Here is an 18,315-nt window from a genome sequence, read left to right on the forward strand (position 1 = left end):
TTTACTAAACCTTTAGATCTCTTTAAGGTATTTAAGATAATCTAAGTCCTTATATTGGCACAAGCTGTTTAAAATGATCTAAGGCTTTAGATTGGTTTAAGCTGCTTATGCAGCTTTAAGGTTTAAAAAGGTTTAGGCTGCGAAAAAAACATCCCCCAAAAAGCAAGTGGGGTTGTTTACTGGGGGCTCGAGCTGGTCGTACCATTTTATGGATTTTAATATGGTGCATATACAGAAATACGTACACAAGAATAAAATGGTATTTTGTTTGCAACACTAGAAATCAAAGGCAATCATTTCTAAATCTACAAATACTCCATTTCCATGTGATTCCTGTTGGCATAACTTGGTGTTTCACGAGCAGTGCGTCCTTGCTAAACAACTAACGACTCCTCTCTTACTTTTTAAAGAAAGAAAGAAGAAATAGGAAATTACACATAATGAAACTTAACGCAGCCATGCCTCCCTGCTCAGCAATCAACAGTAAAGAACAAGATAGCTACGTAAACCCTATAAATTCAGCCCTCTTCTCTCCCTTTCCAATATTTGGAAATATCTTTCTTATTTCCAGATTTGTACAATCAACATAGAGCATCCCTTGCCACACTTCTCTTAGGATTATGCCCGTTTGCAAACCAATAGGTGTCTCTTGTTATACGAAATCAAAGGTTCTCCTAGGGTGGTGGAAAAGCCAAACAACAAGATGCCATTAGCCATACAGGCGCTTACCTTCAGGAATGGTTTTGTCTTGAAGGCAAGGTTGGACATCATGGACTAGGATTCAAGACTGGATCCCAGGCTGCTAGGCTGGATCTTTTCAGCACAAAACCATCCCTACTTAAACAGATTTCAGCAAGGAGCATGCCCAAGCCCCATCCTGCCAAGGTGCAGAGCTCCTAGCTGCAAGGAGCGCTCATCTCTACTCATTACCTGCAAGCACGGCCGAGCTCGGGCACAAAGCTCCCTCCTCCGTCCACGTGAGCCCAGCGCGGCGTGCGCGATGGTCCCGCTCCAGCTCTGCGGCGGCTGCCCTGGTGCGGCCTTTTACCAAACCCAGCTCCGCGTTTCCGTCCTCCGTCAAGGCGCTTGGACGTCAGCTGGGCAGCTTGGGTGAAACTTGCTCTGCAGCCCCGACCCCTCCGCTTCTGCCCCAGACGGACACGTGGGTCTCACCCAGCCTCCAAGAGAAGGAGCCCAGAGCAAAGAGCGGCCACAGCTCCCGGAGAACAGCACTCAGCCGCAAGGATGGAGTCACCACCCGTCCCTTGGGCAGCTTGAATTTCCTTCCCGAAACACCGTCTGGAAAATCAGGGTAACTCTCCCGCTCGAGGGCACACCTTTTTATAAACAGTTACAAAAACAGATCTGGTCTCATTTAGCCAGTTAGACAGATAATTATAATTTTCAGTTTCCCTTTCAGCCCTGCGCAGGGGACAGTCCCGTCCCTCTGTGCCATCTAGATGCAGAAAATGCAGTTATTTGGACAAAGAGCCTTTTTCTTTTAGCCACTTGAACGCAGGCACTGTGATACACAGCCACCCTCTGCTCTCATTTACACAGACATAAAGGCAGAGCATCTGGCCATGTGTCAAAAGTCTTTAATTACATGATCAAGCTTATCTTAAATATCTATTTATTGAAAGTTGTAAATAGCACAAGATTGCATTCTATCTGATAAACACCGCACAGACAAAGGGAAGTTAAGATTACACATTCAGTCTAAACACTTCCACGCTCCATCCTTTGATTGCTTAACTTTGCAACCTTAATGCGATATTAACATAGGCTTCCTCTCTCTCCCCCCACCTTTGCATTTCACTGCTGAGTACCAGGTTGATTTTAGGGTTATTGAGTCATGGAAAACCAAACAAGCCTTCTGATGACCAAGATTTTTATCCCAATATGCATTTTGGACTTGGGACCACGCTTCCTCACAAACAGCTTCAGTCCCTGAGCAGCTTTTGCGATGGCAAACGCTGAGCAAAATCCAAACAACTGAGAAGAAACACATAAACGCTAACAGAAATAGCAACAGAAGCAACAGAAACCCATTATGCACAGTTAGCTGAGAAAATTAACCTCTTGATTTTTAAATTAACCCAACTTCTCTCTGAGAGGAACGAGATTGTACAGACCGCACAGGTAGGGCTTCACGCCTCAAAAGCATATAGGGCGTCCGGAAACAAAGTACAAAATGCCAGTGGATGCAGAGTAATTACAGCGTCCTTAGACAAATTCTTCCATTATCTGAGGATTATCACGCAAGATCTTCATAAGAGAGGTAACATCACACCAGGAGACAAGAGCTCTGAAGTGGCTTGCCTCTTCTCAAGCAAGCCGGGGACAGAGTGGTGGCAGAAACCACCAGCTGATTTAACCACCGGGGAACATGTCCTCTGCCACCAGGAGAGCCTGAAGAGTGAGCTCCTTGTAGCACCCCAGCACTTCAGATGGCAAAAGGACTGTAGGTCCTGCCAATTGCAGGCATTCAAATCACCGAGGTTTTATGTTATCGTGACTTGTTCCATTCCCACGTTAATAAGCCAAATTCCAGCTACATTAGATATTCTGGGAATTTAGCTACCTTCCTGGTGTTCTCTATATAAGCTGATTTTCCAGAACACTTTTGAGTTCCAGTATTATTTACAATATTTGCTTTTACTCCAATAATCACCTGGTAGGAACATCGATCCCCGAGAGTTCATGCAGGGGTGTTAAGAAATGGAGCATGGAAATACAAACGCTAAAAATAAGAGGTGAACCGAGCATGGAGTTCTTCCACGCAGCACCCCCACCTACACAACCCATCCTTCTGCTTCGTGTCCCGCTTCAGACTAAAGCCCCTTCCAACAACTGCACTGCTAGCTCTGGACTGCGAAAGCAAACCGTCTTCGCACAATTCACTGAAGGGCATCTCCTTTCTATTTTTATAATCTACTCTATATATACCTTGAAACCTCCACCACGATCAGGGTCTCACGATGCCGGACCTTGCACATAAACATGAAGAGACACAGCCCCTTTTCTAAGGGAAGGTAAACTTAATAATGAGAGAGAAGTCGTCTCACTCACTGATGCCAAATGGAGGTACAGAAAGTAAGTGTCAGGCTGAAGGTCATGTCAGGGGTCTTATGCCAGAACAACTAATCAAACTCAGCCTTTTACACTATTTACCTTTACATTTTCCTAGTATCCAGCCCAAAATAGTCATACCCTTACGTAGGTGAGTAAGCTCTCCTGGGCAGGATCATGCACTTTCCTTCTCAACAGAGCACCAACTACATCTGTGTCGCACAAATACTCGCAGTACTGACGTTTGCCAAGGTGCCAATGAGGACTTAAGCCAAAAAGCTAAATTTTTGCCTTACAGGGCGATACCCTTCTGTAAAAACAGAAACAAGGAGTCTTTCTTGTATTAAACCGCCTGTAACGCGGAGAATCCACAAGAGAGCTTGGGAAACGTCAACCCAACTATCGCCGTGCTCCGGAGGCGCTCAGCAGCGATCAGCCCGTTTGGGGAGCACGTACGTCTGCCTCTTGGCAGACACGCGAGTGCAGAGAGGAGGGAGGACAAGGAATAATTTTACCCTGTGGCTATGTGACTTAGGAGTGCAACTTTCAACAGGACTTTTGCTTCCGAGTCACTTCTCGGTTGTGGCTTCACAACGGAAAAATAAATCCCGTTGGTTGTTAATCCACAAAGTAACCAAGGAGTAAAATAATATCTTTTCTACCCAAACTGAAAAGCATGTCCTTCACTCTCACTATAAGCCAAACCAAGCAAGTATTTTTTCAGCACTCCAAAAAGTAACCCACGTGCCTGTATAATCTTTTCCATTTGTTACCTTATATATTTCCAAAAAATGAAGTCTGCCATTAACGCTCTGATGACTGTGCCTTCGCACAGCTTACAGACCAGGCGCTGCACACAAACCTAGCACACCTTCTTATCACTTTTGACGCTGGCCCAAGATCATCAGTTTTTATGTGGGTGGTCTGACCGACATAGCCTCCTTACTTGCCTGCTTGGCATGACAGCACATCTTGTTTGGAGACAGGGAGCCACTCTAAATATTTTCCTTCAACTTGCCATGAGTGCACAGTACAGGTCCTTCACTTTGCCTGCTATCCAACATTTTTTCCACTGCATAAAATTACAGTTCAGTGAATTAAAGTCATAATCAAATGCAACTATCAGTAACATAGAAGCTGCCTATGCTTTCTGGAGGTGTTCCTGCTGTGCAGGTATCTGAATTCCTTAGTATGGAGTATTCATTTCTAGCAATTGATTCAATACAGTAAATAGGTTTCAAAAGGCTTTAAGAAAACTGGCCAGACTTTTTGAGCAGCCATTAGCAGCATGGAACCACTGAAAAACAACCCGTTTGCTCTGAAATTTTCACTGTGCCATAAAATTCGCTATGATGCCAGGACCAAAAAAAAAAAAAAAAAGTCAGTGTGAAAATCTGTTAAAAGCAATTGCAAATAGGGTGTCAGAACAGGATGATACATGCAATTCCTACAGTAATCAGCAACACAGAATCAGGTAGAGGCCATAGAGAGATGAAGGCTAGAAAATTTGTTTCTGTGGACTGAAATACACAGGTGAGTGGGAAATGGCTTGCAAGGATTTGAAACTCTCCTTCAATAAACAGATTATGCAGGACTGAAGCAGGTTAGAGGGCTTGAGATAGGAAGGAATAGTGTTTGCACAGCTGGGATCGTCTCTGGAACATGTTCAGCACATGAACCTTTATTTAAAAGGTTCGTATGAGCTCAGATCACACTTCTTTATCAATTTTCCTTTTGGTTATTTCAAACTTGCTAGACGTTTTGATTTCAAATTCACGATTTGGCAGTAACACCCACTGGGATTCATAAAATAAGCTAAAATTCTAATGGTAACTTTAAAAGGGGGTTAAAAATTGTTTGTAACGGAAGAATATTTTGAAGGACTTGACGATGTTCTCTGAGATGATCTCAGACAACATCATCACGAGTAGAGTTTGCCTCTGTCACTAGCACTTTAAAAGAATCATAAATCCTGTGGTGACTTATTTCCAGCAAATTACTCGTTACATCAGGATTTACTCATTTCTTTTTGCTGGCAGCCCCCAAACCAGGGCTGTGAGTCAGCAGCAGCCCTGAGCCCTTTCTCCAGAGATGCAGAAGGCTTTCCAGGCACCCGCAGCTCTTTCTCTTTGACCAGATCTTATTGACCAAGCTTTAAAAGATCCTCCGGCGTCCCAGCTACCCTGGTTTCACAACAACAACTGCCAGAGCTGCCAGGGAGCGATGGGAACGCGCATGGGAGGTGAACAACCAGGAGCCAGTGTCCCCATTACGTTTTTATCCAAGCTGTGAAAAAGTTGGGACGTTCGAGGCTGGGATAAGCATTACCGATCTGAAGGTTGAGCCACACGTGATTCACAAGTGGGAGTCCCCAGCCAGCAACAAGCAAGCAAGGCTATGGGATCATCTTCTCCCCAGCTGCAGGAAGAGAGGCACGTCAGCAGGGACCACGAGGGTCAGGGTCATTAGATTGTCCTGGGTCACAACCACATGTCCAGCCCAGCTCCACACTGAGGCCAGCAGCTGGACTCCTGGGGACTCACCCCCAGCGACTCTTTCCGGGGCTGCCCTCCCCTCTGCGCTCCAGAGGACGTGGAGCGTCCCGTGGCCCTTCCCAGGGAGGATTTTCAACCGCAGCTCCCTGAGATCACAAGTTGGCCATGCTGGTGTGTGCAACATGACCGGAATTATTCTAGCCATGGGTAACAGCAACCAGTTCCAGCGTTCACCTCCAAACAGTCTGGACTTCACAGGACTGCTCTGCAACTAATCAGGAGCCAGGATTATTTGTTCTTCTAACAATAACAATTATCTATACAGTAAAATACATTCCCCCATGCATTTTCCTATGGCACTGGTGTCTGCCCAGCAAATAGTCATAAAAAAAAAAAAAAAAAAAGCAAGCGCTGTTGTCGGCAGTTGGAGCTTAAAGTCAAAACTTATTACTTCTATTTTCAATCTGCCAGGGACTCACACTGAGATCTTGGCCAAATGACTCCCTCTCCCTCCTCCCCATTTCCCAAGTAGAAGTAAAAGAAAGAAGCATAAAGGTTAAATGGGAACAAAAGAGGCTGTGCTACTTCCCCCCCCCCACCTCAGTTAACCACTGAGATCAGAGTTGAGCAAATGCATGACTTACATAGCTGGTACGTTTCCATTCTTGGCATAAAAGTTTCCGATCTTTTTAAAGAACTAAATGAAGAGATTTGGGCTATGAATTCTGACATCCCTTTTACAGTAAGGTCAGGAGTATGGTTAAATATGGCTAAATAACAAACAGCCTTCAACCAATCCCTCTTCTCTTCATATAGCTATGTGTACCTATAAACCATCATATAAGTAAGTGTGCTGGAACGTACTATTCCTTGGTGCATCCCTACCAACCAAGGTTACGTGTCTGTCTCAGCTGAACCAGCTGCAGATATTTAGCTGCTACATGGAAAAAGGAGATATTTTTTAGCCACAAACAAGTCTAGAGTGGTTTTCACTTCTACCAGCACAAGGGAGAGAGACTTGCTCCCAGCTGGTCCAATTAAAAATGGTGGTTTTAGGTCAATATTGTATTACTGTTCTCCTGGCACTGGTCCCTTCCTCACCAGCTTCACATCATGAATAAAGATGGCTGAGATTTCTGGTAATTGCTGGACCAACCCATGGCCAGGTGGAAAACCAGAACTATGCTAATGCCTACACAATGAGGAGAAGGCCTTTAAAGCACTCTAAACACTGGCTTCTCTAGAGGTCCATTAAAACCTCTTGGCCCATCTACAACTCTCTCAGTTTTCCCAGACAATATTTCCATTTACATAACTCTGTTGAGCAGGATGGCTACAAGCTTTTCCAGAAATGAGAAAAGATGCTTGAGAACCACTCGAAAACCAGGGACTTGCATGTCATGTGAATTTACAGGAGTTTTATAACTGTTTCAAGCAAAATAATTAACAGCTTCCTTTGAGAGTATCATACTGTTCAGTGACCAGGGTCCTGGTGCCTCTGAGAGGCACAGTCATACTCTTGTTTTTCACTTCCCTTTCTCAGAAGTTGATGAAAGAATAAAAGTCAGATTTATGCAGGGCCACTAACTCCCACTGGTCCCAAAGTATTATAGAGACTTCATAAAAAAGTAACTACGCACATTACTCAAATGCAACCACTTCTGCACTGGAACAAGCTAGCTATTTTGCAGCACCAGCGCGTATACATGTAACAAAACACAAAATTCATTGAGTCCTACCAAAACCATCAGGAGTGGGATTTGGGCCAGGCTCTCGTGATCCCAGACACAGCAGAGCTGGGGCTCATGCCCGATACCGTGATGAGGCAATGTTTCTGAGATGATTCAGTAGGAAAAATGCCACTTTCCTGTCCTCCCCCCTCCTCTCGTCTCCCACCTGGGCTATCTCTGGAGGTTTCTCCTCCAGACTGTTTCTCACCAGCGCTGACAACCGCTGCCAATCTGAGCGGAGCGAAACCTCAGGAATGGAAGCAAACAGTGCTCTGCCACATGGTACCACTTCCCCTAAAACAAGTCGAATAAGCAGGCCGGCCAAAAGAAGAAATAATTGAATAAATAGCAACCCTCATCCCCACCACCACTGAGAAGATTGGTGTCCCCTTGAACAGAAACAAATCTCTCTTTAAAATCAATCAATCAATCATGCTGGTTCATTGACACGGCAGTAAAACCAGAGAGAAAGTCTCGTCCTCGCAGGACCGCGCTGTCCTGGCGCAACCTGAGCCGAGCATTGCCGGCAGGAAAATTTGGGGGGAATACCCATTTTCTCCTCATTGCAAAGCCCGGAGCTGGAAGGTCCCAAGTTCACGGCCCCATTTGTATTCGCCACTTCTGGAAGACCAGGACAAAAGGGAAAAGGAGGCAAAGGCGTACGGCATCCGAAACGTGCCCACCGCCAAGCACCTGCGCAGGGGGACCTTCCTGACAGCTACCGCATCCACAGCGAGCAAAAACAGGGGAAAAAAAACAGGCTTCGAGGAGTGTTCCCGTATCCACGTAGCTGCTGGGTCAAAAGCATGTTTTAATCAAATTCTCCTGGATTCAACCCCCCCATCACAAACTCTTAATTAAGAATTATCCACTTGTGGAAAAGGGTGGGGGGGGGAGAAGGGGAGACGCAGCATATTCAGTTTTGATGACTTTATATCTGTCAGATTAGATATTCATAGGTTCTCTTTCTAGGAAGCCTCGAGGGGTTGTTTATGTGACATAATTATTTTATTCCATGTGCTGCCCGCTCTTGGCTTGCGCTCTTAATCCGGGATAAACTTTTTGCAGACCCTTTCCTTCGTCGCCAGGCCAAAGCTACGGATGTGTCTCCCGCGCACGCCGAGGGAAGGAGAGCAACACGCCGCTCACAAACGGGCCCGGATCGACATCCGAACACCCAGACAAAAGGCTGATTTTTGCCCTCGGAGGAAAGCCCAAGGGAAGGGAGGACGGTGGCAACGAGGGTAGAACCGAGCCCTCGGAGAGGCCGCCGCAGTCCCTGCTGCGAGTCCAGCCCGGCAGCCGGGGGCGACGCGGCCGAAAACCCCCGAGCGCGAGCGAGAAGCGCAGGCAGGTGCTGCGGGAGGCTGCTGCGAGCCATCCGCAGGCTCCTTCACCCGCCTCGGCCGCCCGCCGAAACGGCGGGGAAGCGGCGCTCAGCCGCTGAGGACGAGCCTCCAGCAAGAGCACCCGGGCGCCGACCCCAAACGCGGGCAGATAAAATTAGGTGGTGGGGGGGGAGGGGGGACCAGAAAGCCGACCCCCCCCCCCAGGCTTTGTGCAGGCAAAAGGGTGTTCGGCTACAGGCAGAAACGCATCTGTTAAAAGGAGGGTTGGAACAATTCTTTTTAACACGTACAAGTGCCGTAGCATGGACCAGCCGCCGCTCGCGCGGGTATAAAAACAAGATGGGAACGAGAGCAGGGCCCTTAAGGCACATGCCGCCGGCATCCCCTCTGGGGGTGGCACAGCGACAGCGGGGCCCTTCCCCCCCCACCCGCGCAAGGCGCCCGAAAGCGGTCAGCGCCGGGCACGTCGCGTCCGGCCAAGGCGCCCGCGGCGTTTTGCTGCCGGCTCCGCCGGCCCGTCCGCTGCCCGCGCCGAGGAAACGGAGCAGGAGGGCGGGCGAGCGGCGCGGACGCGCTGACAGGCGCCGAGCGACAGCGGCCAAGGGCTGGAGCGCGGGGCGCTCGCCCGGCGCTGCGCAGGCCGCCCGGGGAACACGCAGCCCCCGCGCGCGCACACGCGCGCACACACACACACACACACAGTCGGCGTACAGCCGGCGAGCGTCTCGACAGCAACCTGACACCTTTCGGGAGGAAAGCACAAGGCAAAATGGAATCTCGCCCCTACGGTTCGGCGACCGCGGGAATAGCGCAGAAACACCCCGCTTGCGAATAACGCCCGCGGAGAACAACAGCAGCAGCAGCAGCAACAAAAAGCCCCGGTGCCTACCTTTGCTGGGGGACGGCCGGCAGACCCCCTGCCGTTTTCGCTCGCTGACCGTTCCCTTCCTTAGGATACGTGCAGCTCAGCCAGCGCTATTTGCATTCTTTCATTAGCACCTGTTTCAAGTAAGGGAGGAGAAAGCTCATTACGAGATCAGCTTCCTTCCGAAATAAATTAAAAAAAATAAAAATAAAAATTAGGTGCACGCTGCCAAATAATAACAACGCTATTAAAATAACAGTGATTAAAAAAAAAAAAAGGAAAAAAAAATTGTACGTTAAAGCCCCAAACTAGGCAGTTGAATAATGGGAGATCTTGCAGGTTGTGAGCATGCTCCAGCCGGAACAAATCCTTCCTCTGTTATTCCTCTGAATAAAAATAAACGACGATCAAGAAACCCAAACGGAAGCTTCCTCCTAGAATCCCTGCTGCTGAAAAATATGTAATAAATTCAGCCTGAAGACGCAGACTCTAATCAGCAGCTGTTTTCTGGATCCAGAGCCAGCCAAAGCCTCTCTTGTCTTTTCCCACTATGAGTCTAGGCCTTTTTGAAAAGGGTTTTAACCTTTTAAAGATACAGTACACCAATTATCACTTCTGGAGAGCTGTCACTCACCGCGCAAAGAGATTAATAAATAAGAATCGGCTGCCCCATCGAAACAGAGGGGAGGGGTATGGTTCGCCCTCGCAGTCTTTCTTTGCGAATATTATTGCAATAAGAGAAGATTCCCGCCACTCTCCCCCAGCCCCCCCGCTTTTGGGTAATAATAATAAACTGAAAACTTGCCACTCGGCTCTCGGATAAATGCACAGTCATTACAGAAAGGAATAGCTGCTAGTTGCAGTTCACACAGTTATACGGCCGCTGCTTGTGAGGGTTGAATTGGTTGCAACTGAATTTTTGGTGTTAACAGTTTCTGTCCCAGCCCGTGGTGTGAGAGGGTTAATGACATGCAGAGAGGAGCTCTGTCAAGCGCTTCCCATCAAACTAAGGCTCAGGCTGCAAAGTTTTAACCGAGCAGCCCTGGCACGGTAATAAAGCCTTCTTCCAGGAGCGGGTTTTAAGGAACCCGCCCCCGCTCCCCCCCCCCCCCGCTCCCCGAAAGCTCAGCCCTCGCCCACCGAAAGCACCGCCGCGCTCCGGCGGTGCCCCGCGCGGGGGGCGCAGCTGCCCGGCGGCGCGACGAGCCGGGCCCGGCGCTGCGGCGCGGCGCCGGGGCACCCCCGAAGCGGCGGGGCCCCTCACCGCCGCCTCGGGCCTCTCCCGCTGGCCGCCGGCGCCCGGCCCACCTGCGTGGCAATCGCATCCTCCTCGTCAGGGGCTGGCGAGCGCGGGGCCATCGCCGGGAGGGGGGGGGCTGCCGCTCGGCACCCCGGCGCGCTTCTGCGGCCGGCCCGCTCCGCAGCCCCCGTCACGCCAACCATTGGGAGCTGAGCGGTCCTCCCTCCCTCCTCTCCCTCCCGCCGTCCCCCCCCCCCACCACCGCCACCACCACCACCACCACCACCACCACCTCCTCCTCCTCCTCCTCAGCAGGAAAAAAAAAAAATTATATATATATATATATATATATATATATATATATATATATATATATATAATCATATTTCATGTGTCGTTGCTCCAGCTCGCTGCCCGGCCTTGCCAATTGGCGCTCGCAGGCGGAAACGTCAGGAGCAGCCCGGCATCGGTGCCTGCCGGCGGCCTCCTGCTCCCTCCGCGGCCGCCGGCGTGCCTTTGCGAACCGTAGCCTCCCTCGGGGCCCGGCGAGCCAACCGGAGAGGGAAAGGGGGTTTTTTGTTTTTTGTTTTGTTTTTCAACACCGGGTCGGCTGCGCTGCGGACGGATGCAGGCTGCCAGCGGCTTGACCTTGACCCCACGCGGCGAGAAGCGTTTCCCGGCTGACGGGGACCCACCGCATCCACTCCGGGGTCCTGGGCTCTCGGACCCCCTCGCCGGGCCGAGGGGCTGCGCTAACTCCCCTCTCCACACCAGCTCTTGGCTTTAGCTCGAGTCATGCTACAGGTAGCGTAGCTGCCCGGAGGGAGAACATCTGTCAAATAGAGACACTTTTTAATTTTTTTTCCTTTTTTTCCTCCTCCCTCTCCATCCAAACTCACTGATTTGCATAGGGAATGCGTTTCTTTACAGCCCGCTCTTAGACCTTCCAAGCGAGACGTCTCAGCAGGTCCTTTTCATCTTAATAGCTGGAGAAGCTGGGACTTGGAAGTCCTCAGGGACTTGCCTGAAGGGATGCAGTGTGCAGCAACAGCTCAAGTAGGAAGGTGGCCCAAGACTCCCCAGCTCGTCGTCTGATCACTTTGCCTCTCAGAGGGAAAAAGAGGGGGGACAAAAAAATACCCTAAAAAGCCTGCTTGGGAGATGGACTCTCTCTTTGCCAGAGATAAATGAATCCTTATGAAAACAGTCACCTAGTTTCCCTGCAAGCGCGCTATGTAAAAAGGGAAGGGGAACACATTCAATGACACGGAAAACCATTCTCCTAAGGAACAATTCTGCCAGACATTGCTGCTGGCTTCTTTAACATAACAGAAGAGTAAAGAATAATGGACGTATGAGTGGCAAAAAGCTAATTTTTATTTCGTTGCTGCTTACAGGAGGATAAAAAAATTGCATTGTCACAAAAAAATAAAGAGGATTTGAGTGCAGCATTTATGATACAAATCAGCTTATGAAACCCACAGTTCTCTACTGAGTGTGATAAAGCACAGTAGTAAATGAGCGATACATTGGTTGGAAGAGAAAAAACCAAGGCTTCTTTATCTGGCCATCTTACAAGCAGCCCTGAAGTCAGAGTCACATCCGCAAGCAGATCCAACCCAGAGCTGTGCGCTTCTGCAAGAGGAACTTGGCCGTCACCATTTCAACCATCTACAATGTCCTCCACCTCCCTTTGTCAAGGCAAGTGCTTTGGCACAGCAGAAACTCATCACCACTGTGTGTCACTGTAGGCATTAAAACAAGTGCAGCAAGAGGGAAGAAAGTAGGATAATCAGGCTATTAAGCCAAAACGACTGTCTCATGTCTCAGTCCACACAGCCACAGGACACAGTACTTCTTGTTGAAATCTGGAAGGAGAATAAAAACATGAAGTCACACTACACGACATTTAGTCACCTCCGCTAACCTGAGCTGCTTGTTGGAGGAGATGAGCCAACTCTGTCGTGGCACATCTGCAAGGCGCAGTGCGGCTCCGTGTGCATGAGCACCCAAATGAGTTAGCTTAATTATGGACGTGGTATCACCACATCAGTGTTGCGCTGCTATCGGGTTAAAACCCTGCACCTCGGGTTAGCCCAGATGTCGCTGCGTGGCACAGCTCTTGGAGATGACTTCAGTTTTGTGGGCCTCCTTGTGCTCACCCATAAGCCATATGCGAAAATAGCTGTGCTAAGAAAGCACGACAGAATTTATTTGAGTCTGTCAAGTTCAACTTTAAACTCCTAAATGACTGATAGCAACAACAGAGCAACCACCACTTCCTAACTCGCTGCTCAGCAGTCATAATGCTTAAAGAGTCACCCAAGGAGGATCTCATAGTCTGGCTTCCCGGAAAAACAGGCCACAACACTCCCCAGGACGAATTCTTGTTTGAACTAGATAATATTTTTTAGGAAACTATCCAATGCATTTAAAAATTGCCAGTGGTGGCCACATACCTCCACTGCTAGATGTGAGCATCACTTATCTGCTTTTATATGGCTTTAGCTTCCAGCTTTGGGATCTAGTCATTCCTAAATGAGCTAACCTGAGGGAAGCCACAGACAGTCTTGCTTTTATTCCCTGTGAGACTTCAATGAGAAGCCAGACAACACATTAGAAAACCTTTGAAGAGGTGACCTGTTACCAGTTTTGCTCTCCAGTTTTGCTTTTGTAGACCATCATCATGTTACCCTTATCTGCATAAGGAAAGGATCAGAGGTGTTGAACTCCTCCCACTTTGAGGCTTGTCCTTCACCTTACATTTGTTCAAGCTTCCCTGTGACCATGCAGCAATTTTTAACCATCCTTCTAGAAAAGGAGACGCTAGGAAAAACAGACACTAGAAAAAGGCACAGAAGTCGCCGCAATGCCAACAGAGGGCACGACGCCTGATGTCCCACTGGATGCATAACTCAAAAAAGCATTCTGGAACCAATTAGATAACTAGGTTTTCATCCACTTCATACATGCCATGTTGAGTTTGTGTCATTCTTCCTTCCCAAAAACACCAGGCGTACAGTATGCAGGCAAGTGCTTTATACCAATTACCTTAGTCACTTTGTTCACCCCTTTTTTTTTAAACTTTGATACAAAACTTTCCTTGGTCATTCTGAATCTTTCCCAGTAGTTCCAAAATTGTTATAAGTCAACATTAATGGCCAGGAGAACTGCCTGAATAGCGATTCAAAGACTTGCGTTACAAATTATCCGCATCTTCGGAGGCTGCACGGGCAGAGCCAGGTCTTGAACCCGGGACTCCGACGTCGCCCACGAGTGCCTTAGTTCACCGTGCCCTACGCAGTGAAGCACACCCTCATTAGAGGTGACACCCTCAACAAAACCAGAGCTAACAAGTTCTGCTGGGCTTGTTAGCTGGGCTCCGTGCTGGAGCCAGTCTTGCTGGGAGCTAGCGTGATGGCAAAACCCTCACGCTGTGTGTCCAGGGAGGGGAGGGCGGGAAGAGAGGGCCGTGTTGGCCGTAATCAGTGAAAACACGGGGGCAGGCGTGACGGGAGGGGAGGGGGAAGAAGAAGCAAAGCTGTTAGCAGCAAGTCCTGCCCAAGAAAAAGCGGAGAACTAGCACCCTCCTCTACTGGCTTATTTTAGAGGTCAAATGGACTCACTGCATTCCTCCTTCCCCTCTCTTTTTCTCCCATGAAAATACAGAAAAAAAAAACAATGCAAAACTTCATTTCTAATTATTTGGCACTGTCTTGTGGGTGCTTTCTACTTGAAAACACTAAACTGAGATAACTCTAAGCAAGCAGGTAAGGAAAGGACATAGGCACAGGGATGAGCTTTGTTAAAGCTTGTCCCAAACTCTGAAAACGTTGGCAAAATTCAGACTTCCCCTTTCCCCTATGCATAGCACAGTGTATAACCGTAACGCCATGTACTAATGTACATAGCACAGCGCATGTTGCTCAGCAGCATGATTTTGTGAGCTCTGTACGTGGGAATTCAACCAAGCGTTTTGATTTGGACATTTAGTGGGCATTTTTCTGTGAAAAGAGACTAAAAGGCATGTGAGACCCCATACTTTTTTCTTTGCCTTTTTTCTAACTGTAGATCAGGCCTGCTCAACTAGAAGTAAAAAGCTGCATTTACTTTTAATTGCTAGCTTCCCTAACGCTCTTGGGATCCTAAAGCCAAGCTACGGGGAGTTTTTTTCTTCTTTCCTTCTTGCGTTTTTCAATAAGTAACAAAGATACAAAGGCGAAGAATGGCTTTTGATTCAAGTCCTCTGCAGCCACTGCCTTCCAGGGACTGACTTAATATAGCAATACAAATAGGATTCCTGGTGCCACTACATAATGCATTGCACTTGGATTGCATACTGTGGTATAGGAAGATGCAGAAGATAACCAGCACGCTGGGGCCGGGGAGGGGGGGAGGATGGAGAAGTTGCAAGTGGGGGAAGAGGCCACAGCGCTGTGAGCACCATCGAAGAGCGCCGCGTGGCCCTGCCTTAACCCCGCGCTGGATTTTGGTCCACCTTCTCCCAGCGCCCAGGCCGCTCGCCGCGCTCGGCGGATGTTGCGTGGGAGCACAGGGAGGACAGGAGGGCTAAGGTACCAGTGGGATGGCTGGTTTGCTGCTTGCGGCTGGCTTCCTCTCTCAGGGCTGCCTGACTACCGAACGGCTGAGCACTCTGGCTCTGCAGCGGGCAACGCCACGTGGCATTTGACTTCCTTGAAACTCAATGAGAAAACAAAAATAAATAAACAAAGAAACAAATAAATAAATAGAGACCCTTCTCAGGGTCTGTGGAGTTTGGAAGGGGAGAGGAGCCCCTGTCTGCCTTTTCCCCATCACTAACTCCCTGCGTCGCAGTCCCTCTGACAGCAGGGTTGAGACTTGTCCCTAAGGGATTCAATCCCAACTCAATCCCAGAGCTGTTTCAGCTCTTCCCAGTCCCTGTGTCTTGGGAGTCCAGGACGCAGGACATCTTCCCGGGACTTGCTCCGCTCCCGCCCAGCGCATTGCCTGCCCTCTAGCCCTCCTGTTCTTCGCTGCTAGAGAAGAGAAGCCTTGCAGGTAGCAGTGCCCCAGCTGTGGGCAAGCGAGGAAGGCAAAGGTGGCAGCTGGGCAGAGGAAGACTAGGATCGGTGCCTAGCATCAACTGGGGCAGAGGAAGACTAGGATCGGTGCCTAGCGTCAACTGGGGCAGAGGAAGACTAGGATCGGTGCCTAGTGTCAACTGGTGTCATTTAGTACAACACACACTAAAAATAATGTTGTTGGCTTGGCTCTACCACCAGGCTGGCGCATCCCACAGCGTTGGCTCATCTAGCAGATCCGAAAGCAGGTTGGGAGTGGGGTGCTCTCTCCGCATTGGTGCCACCATGTCAAACAGGTCTTAGTCCTCCTTGGTCGCTTGCAGAAAGCCCTGGTACAAGAGGGAGCATGTCTCAGGGTGTCACAGCCGTGACACAGCCTGAGGAATCTTCTCCGTGCGTCTGCTTTTCATAGCTCTGAGGATGACGGTTATAAATATGGCAAGAGCTAAGGTACAAAGAAAACCAGAAGCAATATCACCTCTCCAGCACAATAACGGGTGTCCTGAGGCTCTGAGAGGAGCTATGTGAAGTGCCAGCGAGAGAGACGTGCTGCACCAAGGAAACCTAAATCACACTGCAGAGGAACCTTACCCGGGCTGGCTCGTTCCAGGTTGAAGGGGCCACAGTCTGATAAGTGGAAAAAAGGATCACTGAACAAACTGAGCCTATTTCGTTACCAGTCTCTCATGTTTCACTGGAGGGTGTTTTTTGTGGTTGTTTTTTGTTTGTTTGTTTGTTTTTCCCTCTAAATCCTCCAAAAGGATGGCAGTTCCCTGCTGCTGCCAGCTTTATCAGCAGAGAGTTTTTACCTATTTGCCTGGGATTCCCTTTGCATCATCCGTCCTCATTTCAGGCTATATTTCTCTAAACACACATGCCTGTCTTTATACCCAGGATGAGCACGTATGAACTACGACTGAATAAAGAAGAACAAATGTTTGCAAACATTTGAATTATTACTCCTGGCTAGTTCTGTGACCTGAAATTCCTGTCTAGTACTAAATGATGGGTAAATCCCAAAAGGTTCAAGTTGAAGATTAGAGAACTGGTTGATACTCAGGTGAGATTTTTCCCCTCAGGTTTTCACTGAACTCCACAACCTAGTACTTATTTTCAGATCAGATACAGGCATTTTTGCCCAATTAACTAAGTAACTGGTGTAAAAAAATATGCAATTTACCATCGTGCTCTGAAGTATAGGAAAGCACAGAAAGAACAGCCACAAAATCTTGTGACTGAGCAGTCTGGTTCTCACATATTTGTTTCAGTTAACAGCAATATCTTGCACCTTCACATCTTCCACCCCAAGTGACATTCAGGAACACAAGCAACAACTCCCCTTCAGTCTCCGTGAGGTTGTCGCAAGCAGAGCCCCAGAGCATTGATTCCTCATCTCCGCTGTCCAACCACTGACTGCAACTGCTTCTCAGGGCAACTTGTGGCCCTGTTTAACACTGCCAGTTGCACTAGGGCTTTTGATGATCTCAACTGTTGGGAGTAGAAGGATAAGAGGAACAAGCTTCTTCAGAACAAATAATTTGCCCAAGTATGACACTACAGTGAAATCTGAAGTTTGGTGAATCACATCATGATCCATTTCTTGCCTGAATCCTACTAGAGAAGATCTATAACAATAGCTAAGCAGTAGGATGGGTTTTGCATATTGTCTTTTTTTTTCTTCTTTTTTTTTTAAAATCATTCCTTGTCAAATAGAGAACACTATGTAATTCCTCTGCAGCACATACAGGATTGTCTGTTATCCCCATACAAGGATCCATATTAAATCAGCCACAGACAATAACCTCATACCCTTCAGTACAGGAAGCATCATAATCTGCCATGCATTAAAGGTCTAAAAAAACCCTGTCTAATGTTAGAAGAGTCTCAAGCTGTTAAGCTACTACTTAACTACGGTAATTCACCATGAAGTCTCTCCCATGGCACAGCTAGGGAGTTGTTTTCACTTTCTAATAACGAGCACGTGACTTGAGCATTTAATGAGTTCCCGAAATAACTGAACCAAAAGGCAGAATCCAAGAGGTTTTAGTGCCCAGGGAGAAAAAAATCATAATTAAAATAGTGAATGGGCAGAAGAATAAGATGAGGGCTGGGGGTGATTATAAAATCATTTAGGTGGAAGAGTGAGTGCATTGCTTTCCTGCCCCAAAGGAGTTCTTCAGCATAACAGAAGGCAGCAGTCCTTGCAATAACTACCTGGGGCCCTACCGCTCTCTCCCCCATTTATCTTCTCATATCATCAGGAGTGCCGGTCCCTCATCTTGGATTCAACACAGTGATTATGGGGGGAAAAAAAATGTAGCAACAACACTGTGCACTTTGGTAGCACTTTCCCCAAGGACATCAAAACACTCTGCAGATGTTAATGAAACCTCGCCGCCTTATCACAGAATCATCTGCCTCACTTCAAAAGCACGTAAATAGACGGACGGAGACGGCAAGCAGTGTGGAGAATCGTATTTCAAGTTAGTGGGAGAAGAGTC

The 18,315-nt window shown here is 48.2% G+C and overlaps 1 protein-coding gene across 10 annotated transcripts in view; it reads right to left on the reverse strand.

Moving 5' to 3' along the window:
- HIVEP3 (HIVEP zinc finger 3) overlaps nucleotides 1–18,315 on the reverse strand; it is a 335,389-nt gene that overhangs the window by 271,791 nt on the left and 45,283 nt on the right. For 8 of the 10 annotated variants that reach the window (XM_068917189.1, XM_068917188.1, XM_068917183.1 and 5 more), the window contains exon 1: nucleotides 9,536–10,241. The gene's annotated coding sequence lies outside the window, so the exon portion shown is untranslated. Of the gene's footprint in view, nucleotides 1–9,535; nucleotides 10,244–18,315 lie in introns of those variants that run through there. The other 2 variants (XM_068917181.1, XM_068917191.1) reach the window with 2 other exon arrangements.

The sequence above is a fragment of the Struthio camelus genome, chromosome 23, assembly GCF_040807025.1.
Source record: "Struthio camelus isolate bStrCam1 chromosome 23, bStrCam1.hap1, whole genome shotgun sequence".
NCBI classification, from domain to species: Eukaryota; Metazoa; Chordata; class Aves; order Struthioniformes; family Struthionidae; genus Struthio; species Struthio camelus.